Consider the following 9,004-nt stretch of genomic DNA (forward strand, 5'->3'; position numbering starts at 1 on the left):
TTGTGTTTATAAATCGTTTGTTTCTTTCCTTGGTTATACATCGAGTATCAATATTTGATCAGATTTAAGCCGGTATTCATAATCAGATCTTATATTCAAGATCATCTTAAGTACAGCCTTACGAAGTCGCAAATCACAGAATCATATTAACGTCTAAGACATTATTTAAGACAGTCTTGAAGTAAGAACGGACTATGAATATTGCCCTTGGTGTTTGCTGCATATATTAATTGAACTTGTACATTTGGTATTACTTGTACAATAATTTGTTGTTAATATAAGTTTAATATACAATAAATAAGAACTTTTGATGTTTGTATGTGTACACACCTTTGAGCATTTGTATGTGTACACATGGTTTAAAAGGTAAAGAAAGTAAAGAAAACGCGGTGAAACATCTATTAATGATTTCTATTATCTTCTTGGATAACTTTTTAGATAGCTTAGATAACTTTTATAATGGAATTTATAATTCATTTTATATTTCTATAACTTATCATTATCTTATTCGTATAATATACTCTTTTTGGACTAACGTATTCATTACAAAAATGTTAAAGCTGGAAAAAAGAATTGATCGACTGCAAAAACAAGTTTAATAAATGTTAAATATTTGCGAAATGTAACATTACTCTAGCTTGCCAACTGCGACGCAATTTAACTTATGGAAAAAGAACGAAATGAAAGTTACAGTGATTTAACATGGAATTATGCAAATGCCTAAATATTGCCTTTTTTCGTTTTCAAATGGATACGATTGAGATATCTATATGCTTTTGACAAATGTTGCGTAATTTAAAAAATATTGCTGTTGTTTTTAACGTAGCAAAAAAAATAATCCTGTTGTCTCTACCATCACTATTCCTAGTAATATCTGTTATAAGCGTTTCCTGGTTCTATGTCCGAGCATATGGCAGAAACGCGCGCGCTTGGCATGTGATGTGCATCGGATATCATGGATGGGTAACATAGACTAAAATACATTGGAGCACCTGCATATTCATATGCAGGTCATATTCATGTAAATGCCAATGCGTATACATTACGAGAAGCGTGTATTATACGGCTAAGTCAAAGAGTGCGTGGAAAAATGGACTCCCCGACGTGCAATCTATTTGAAACTTGTGTCAAAGACTTTTCTCGCTCGTGTACATGCATAATTAACAAAAAAATATTCATGTTTCATTTATCTCTTATTATTACTCACTTTTCTAAACTTTACGTTGTGTTACTTTTAGTGATCGCAGTGATACATTAAATTCGTTACAAAAGGATGAGTAGAAAACATTACTTCCTAATTGATTACATAATTTTGAAAAGAGTGATAATTTTCTTTTCGCGATGAAATATAGATAAAATGTATAGATAAAACATTTAAGTACTTCAATTAGTCAATTGCGTTTGATCAAAATAAGACAAGCGAAACATAGACGATACTAAAATGTATTATACTTGTATATTACAGTAAGTTTCTTATGAATGCAAAATGAGATATACGTATAATGCAATCATGTAACCGCGTGTTTCAAGTCAAAACCCTTGGCACAAATAATATAAATTATAACTTATAATTATGAAAGTTTTGCAATTAATTTGAAGCGAGCATACTCCTAGGATAACTGCGATGGCACAAAGAATTGCGCAGCTCGAAGTGCCGCGGAGTTTCAGGTGGATCCGCATGCAGTTTAAGCAACGGTAATTTCTTCGATTGCACGCAACATAGCAAGAAACGCAAGAGACGTAAATTTTCTAAGTGTTCATGCCACCAGAAGGTAAAACATTCTCCGCTCGCGCGTAAGTAAATACAAACTGTTCTGCGCGCGCGGACAAGCGCGGGACGAAGCCCAGAAGTTCGACCTGTACAACTTGCCGAACCAATATACTGCTGCGGCCGACTAAATGAAGGAACTTAAGTGAAAAGTTTATCCGTAACCTACGAAAATACTGCAGTGCCTACGTATTGAAAATACGAGCGAAATACCTTAAAGGAAGTTGCGGACGGCGCAAAGGAATAAGGAACATTATGAACAGACATCGCTTGTCTTTCTACCGGTCGACGCGCGAAGGTGCCGCGCCGCGAGAAAATTTACATCTTCGCTACTCGGAATACGAAACGATTCCTTCACGTTGAAGATTTCGGAATTCAGTCGCGTTACTACAGTTTCTGTAAAGGGCGGGACCTTTTAGCATTCCGCCAGCGGATTTCGTTTGCGCGCGCTGATAATCAGAATGTCTTTTTTACGTTTTTCGTATGATTTTGTATGACCGACGCGTACCCAATAGCAGTCTCATGATACTCATTTGCGGAAATATTGTAAAACGCAGAAAAATAATATCTTAACATAAATAAGAAAACAAAACTATATTCGGTCAAAGCGAGTTTTACAATTAGTATCTAATATTATTTTTGTATGAATTGGATAATATCTAAATTTTACAATTTCCAATTCAAGCAAATTATGAGCTGATTACAATTATTTGTCGAAAAATTGACAAGCAATTTAAAATTACTGACACTAATAAACATCTTTAAAACATTATATAAAGAATTTAATAAATTAATCTATAAATTGAGTCGCAATGGATCTTTAGCAGATCCATTGCGACTCAATTTATAGATTAAGAATAGATAAAGAATTAGAAGAATTGTACATTGGTCTGATTTGCTCTCATTTGAGCTTCTGACAGAATTTTGCATTCCAAATAGATTCAAGCATGTACGCTGTAAGTATGTTCCAAATTAGATTTGTGTTGCACCATGTCATACAGGAAGACTAATTCTCTTGTCTCTTGGGGAAGATCGAGGCGGCCCTTCCAATTACGTAAATTGCGCGAGCGCTTAGTGCTCATCGAAATCATGTATCTATGATCCATGTGTGATATAACTGGCATGTACATATGTTCTCACCCATGTCAGATTTCGCTGTTTTCTTCCAATTTGGCAGACACGCTATTTGGGCATTAAGCGTGTGTAGGTGAACACGTGGTTTGCCGCCAGATGTGCACCTCGCTTGCTTCACACCTGGATACAGGCTGTAAAATCCCACATTACAGAGATTTAGTGGTATTAGTGGGACGTATATATGACTAACGTAACATTGTGGTTATCCAATAATGTTGTCACACACTGGCGCGTGTTTGAGCCTCTGCATCAATCGTGTCGATATTTTTAACTGTAGCGAATAAATCATAAAGGATACATTGTAACATCTACATCTAAAAAACAGAAGCTTTGTTAACTAATATTATATTAATAATTTATGACATCAATTTACATACAATGTAGCATGAATACATATAGACTGTTACGTTTATTTATATTTATTTTTTGTTAGAAATACAAATTTAAGTTACAATTTTATATAATCATTTATTAATTTTCATTATATCTATAATATTTAATAATCTTTACACTGGATTAAAAAATGATAATATTATTATTTGAAGTTTTAATAATTAATTTGTAAGGATTTTTAATCATATATTAACTAACAATTAGTACATTAATTGAAAATATTATTATTTGTAGTAGTACCTATATGTACACAGTATTGTTATTTTTTTTAATTGATTATAATTTTTTTTTTACGAAAGCAAATGAGCTTGATGAGCAAATAATTCTTTTTCATGCATAAATCAACGTCGCGCGCAATGAGAAGAAAACAGAAATTAAATGGAGTATCGATAAATCAAGTTCTTCCTCTATCTGTAGCCGCAGAAGTAGTAACGAGGGTGCAGTTGCCACGTAATAGTTTATAGATAGACTGGTCGTTGTATTTCCCTCTTGTTCCATGAAGTGTACAGCTTACGATAAGACTTCGCAGCCGGGTCTCTGCAACGCGCAAAGCCAGATTCACGGTTTACTTTGAAATTGCAGGCGCGCAAGCCAATTTAACTAGCAAGAGCAGTCAGGTGCATCGGTTTGCGATTTATCGGTTTGTGTGAGGTATGTCATTTAAAAAGAGCAAAACATTTTTTTCAATCCAATGCCATGTAATTGTAAAATTGTTTAATTATATTATTATTTATAGCTTTTCTTGAGAATTGTTGCTTTACAAGTAAGATTATAAATTAAACAAAAATAAATTTTAAAATATTTTAAAATAAATTTTAAAATAAATTTTAAAATATTTTGGAAATGACGTGGATTACTTGTAATGAAAAATTTAATTTTTATATTTTATTTATTCGCTAATAGTCTAACGCAACAAGTTTCTTCACAGAAAAACAAAATATGTTGCTTATACATTTATATTTATAAAAACAAAATAAGATATGTATATATTGTATAAATATTTATTTACATTTACCAAAGATATATACATTTTCCAAAGATAGAATAAAATTTAAGAAAATCTTGTTTTAACCGCTAAACGTTTATATATCTTATTATGTGACGTAAGAAATAATTATATGTACAAATGCGAATTGTCGATCATTCTCTCGACGTGCTCGCTGTCTAAACAGGATAAACTCGCAGATCTCTCGAGGATCGAGCAGTGAGCGTAGTGCTCACTGCTCGATCCTCACCGGTGGTGATGCGATTTTACAAAGATTCGTAAGCGGGAAACGAAATGTAAATGTGACGTTACAAAGGGCTAATATCACGTAAAGTATTTGTAGAACATGAGGATGTCGGGGAATTAGGCGATATGCAACTGTAATTTAGAGGCGCGGAATGTCGCACTATTACGCTCGCGACCACACATAAGCTGCGCGAATGCGCACGGACATAACTATTTCTCTTTCTTCCTTTTTCTCGATATAAATCAACTCCGCTACCGTAAACTTTATTTGAAAGTACCGAGAGAAGATTTAAAGCCGTAGACAAAAATAATCTCGAGAAAGAAAGAGAAGGAAAACGGACGGCAAAGTGGCGGTATGAAGGCCAGGGTGAGGAGCGAATTGTGAGCAGGAAGACGAACGAAAGAAGGAGGACGAAAGATGCGGCAGAAGGAAAGAATGAAAGTTTTCCCACGTAGATAGGATACGAAGTAAAGTCGATAAGATGTATTGGACCGTGAACAACATTGGTTGCGGAGCTAACACTTCTTTACGTTAGCGCGAGGCGAGGTGGAGAGGATAGGGGTTAAAATTGCCATATATACCCACTGCTACCATTGTCCGCCTTATCCACTGAGGCATTTCTCTGTAAATGAAATCGAAAAACTACAATTGCCCAGTTAAAGCGATAGTTGCATTTCGCTTATATGTAATATCCATCCAGTTGGAAGAAAATTTGAGAAAATACGCGAGCGAGCTCGTAAAACGACAACAATATTTCATACTATATTGAAATTTTCTACGACACGAAACAAATATTCCAAAGAAATATTAAATTGTGTGACACAATTAAATAATATTAAGTATATTTTTTTATTTTTAATTCAAATGTATATGTTTTTAGAGGTAATAAAAATGTTTTAATATAATTGAAATTATTTTTTGTTTTATAAGAAATAGTTCATCGCAGAAAAAATAATAAAGATATTAATAGTTTAAGTTAGTTATTATATTAATCATATTATATATCGTTATTATTTAAAATAATTATTAAATTTATTTTCCTTCTCCTTCTATTTTTTTCTCTTTCTCTTATTTTACGAATTTTACAATTAAAACGAAATCTATCTATGAATATAAATCATTTTATTAAATATTATTTTCATAAATTAAAAATTATATTGTATACAATAAAAATAAGTTTTGTCTTAAAATTGTAAAGTAAATTATAAATAACTAAAATTATAATTATATTCACTAGATACATATAAAAAAATCACGTAAAATAATCAATACTACTTTTTTATGACAAAAAAATGTATTACAATGTTATATTTCAAACTTTATTCTGCCATATTGATCAATACGTGATGCGTTGCATATTTAAGCATACTTTGCAATCTTTAGGATAAATAACTCGAATAGCTCAAGTTCCACGTGGCGGTGAAATGCCTGCTTTCGTGATATCGTGCGCCTTTGTCCCTTCAACAAGAACAGCGCAAAGTTTCGCTGAAGCGGTATAAGTTGTCGTCAATCTTGAGGTGACCTGCGATATTTGCATAAAGAAACTTTTATACAGAGAAGAAAGAGACTACGACCAATTTTCTTGCAGCGTGCCACATAACAGTACCCTTCGATTCCGACGCGTGTTTTCAAAGTGTCCAACAAATGCGCGCATAAATTTTGTGTGTATCGGAAACTTGAAACTTGTCAATGTTATACAATGAATTATATACTTATGAAATTTTAATACTCACAACACGTCAAATGCATTGAAGGACAATGTTGTGCTATTTTTTTTTTAATGCAAGTTTTTAGTCAGTATTTAGTTTTATTAAAAATGTATATATAATAGGACCCCTCAACAAATTAACAATTGGATTTTTAAGGAATATAATGTAAATTAAAAATTAATAATATTCTAACTGTATACTTTTCGAAATTTCTTTTACTTGAATTATTTATATAAGAACTATTTTTGTGTATTTAAATTAATCATTATTATTTTCAATTTTAATTTTATCTAAAATTTCTTATCTGATAGTTTGCAAGATTTAATATAAAATACTTTATCAAAGTTGGATGTTTCGTTTTATCTTCTTATTTAAGTAATTATGCACGGATATATTCTCTATTATACAATTTAGATTATTATATGTAGATTATTTTCAGTAATATATGTAAATAAGCTAAAATATGATAAAATTCCACGCAAGTTATGTAGTTCAGTAGAAATTGTTGCCTATATACGCATCGTTGCATGCTTATAGAATTTTAGGACCTTACACCCCCGTGATATGACGCATACTGTACATGCACAAGAGAGTCGTTTTATTGCGCATATGGGATGGTTTAACTAAATTACTTTCCGCGTAACCGCTGAAGCGGTATGACATAGCCGCATAGTTCACGGATCAAAGGTTACTGCCGAACATTCCCAGGCTTTCATGTGCCGCAGTAACTTTTCGTTAGACGAGCCAATTTTCCAGTCATCAGGATAATCGTTAATTTTGGTTTTCGTTGCAGTTTATACTATTAACATTCGATCGATTGCAATTTTCATAGATATTTGGAAGTCACTTTACGTGATAAAAGATTTCATTTACCCAATGCGTTTAACTCATCCATTGCTTATGTTCTCCTGTTAGAATTTTGCGCGTTACGAGTTATTTACAATTTCGCGTTAACTATTTAAAAAATAATTGCAGTTTACAAGTTGTATTATTATTTTCATTAAATGTTATTATTATGTGCCGCACCTATGAATATAGAGAGCATTTATTACATAATTATTATAATAATGAAAATTAATTTTTTTACCTATCTTGTTTGTTATTCATGTTAACGCTTCATGTAAGAAATGGGGAGCATTGATTTATTTTAAATAATAAATAATATGTAAAGAAATCACCTTCGGAAAAATGTTTTAAATTAATACCTATTTCAATAAAAATTTCTTAGTTTACTCATGCATGTATACACTTACACAGTGTATCTATTTCATATTGCTAAAATTTTAGGCAATCTTATGCTATAGATAGACAATTTAGAAGTTCCGACGCGATGGATCTATAATCGGTTTTGCTTTGAAATTATAAAAGTCGAGCGTTATTAAATTAACGGTGCAGTGCCTGCACCAAGAGGTACGGTTGTAATTCGTTGCATGAAAAAGTCACGAGACCATTGGTGGACCGTTAGAAAAACCCAATATACATACTAATAACGTTGAACTAACTACAAGGCTCCTGTAATGGTAATCCAACTCCGCAGGGAGATAGCCGCAACTCTCTGCTCCATCTGCGAACTGAACCACGATCTCTAGGAAATTTACCACAAGGTTCTGTGTAGTGAAAATTTTACGTAGATTTAAAATATAGCGATTTACATCGACTAAGAAATATATTGAAAATCTATTGTCTATAATGTATTATCTATGTCTATAATGTCTATGTCTATAATGTTAATGTTGAAATACTTAGCTTACTATTATAGAATATGTTTTGCATTTACATACAATTAAAAAATTTTTTAACTAAGATATTGCAAACTAAACATAACTTATACCATATAATTAATTCTACATAAATTATTTTGATAATTGGAACTTCAAAAGTTTACTTTCAACATATTTTCACATATATATTATTTCATTTTATGCGTCTTCAAATATACATATAAATATTAATTTTGCGATTTATATTTAATAAATACTCATAAATATTGCATGAATATATTGTACATTTGTGTGGCTTAAAAGTGATTGTGTTTGAAGAAAGCGAATGATGATGGAAAGTTCATAATAGGCAAGGGTGAGACGAGTGGTGGTAAAGAAAGAGCACCTACGTGCCAAGATAGGTTGGATGGGGTGGACGGGGTGAAAAGCCACTTCGATGATGTATCACGTCGGAAAGCAAAGAAATCGGGGTAATAGGACTACCGAAGTACGTGAGTAAACTCGTATGTAGGTAAGGAGGCGTAGTGCTGCGCATAAAAGAAGAATACGAAGCAGTACGAAAGAGAGTCCGATGGTTCTGTATGCAAGGTCACGGCGACGGAGAAAGGTCCTTACATCACAAAGTCCAAATACCTCGATCAAACAACGAGAGGTTTGCAATAGAAACATGCTGCCTCGAAGATCTTTTATTACGTAAAAATAATGACCAAAAACTGACTTTTCGAAGAATGACTTTTTCTAAGACCTATCAGTTCTTTAATTTATTATCATAGCATCAAAAAATGAATAATTAAAAATTTCATGTATATCTGCAGCTTTTATAGATAACTTTTATAGGTAAAACGTTCCATATGAAAACTCTTGTTCTCTGATTTTTATATAATATAATTATATTTTTGTAAAATTAATAACTTTATTACTATAAAGAAATAAAATTTGTATTATTAAACTGATGTCTGTTTATTATTTGCTGTTCGGTATATGAATGAGTCAATAAATGAATATTTTATTTTATTTTACATCATTAATTTGCAAATACAATAAATC

Source organism: Atta colombica, unplaced genomic scaffold, assembly GCF_001594045.1.
Source record: "Atta colombica isolate Treedump-2 unplaced genomic scaffold, Acol1.0 scaffold107, whole genome shotgun sequence".
NCBI classification, from domain to species: domain Eukaryota; kingdom Metazoa; phylum Arthropoda; class Insecta; order Hymenoptera; family Formicidae; genus Atta; species Atta colombica.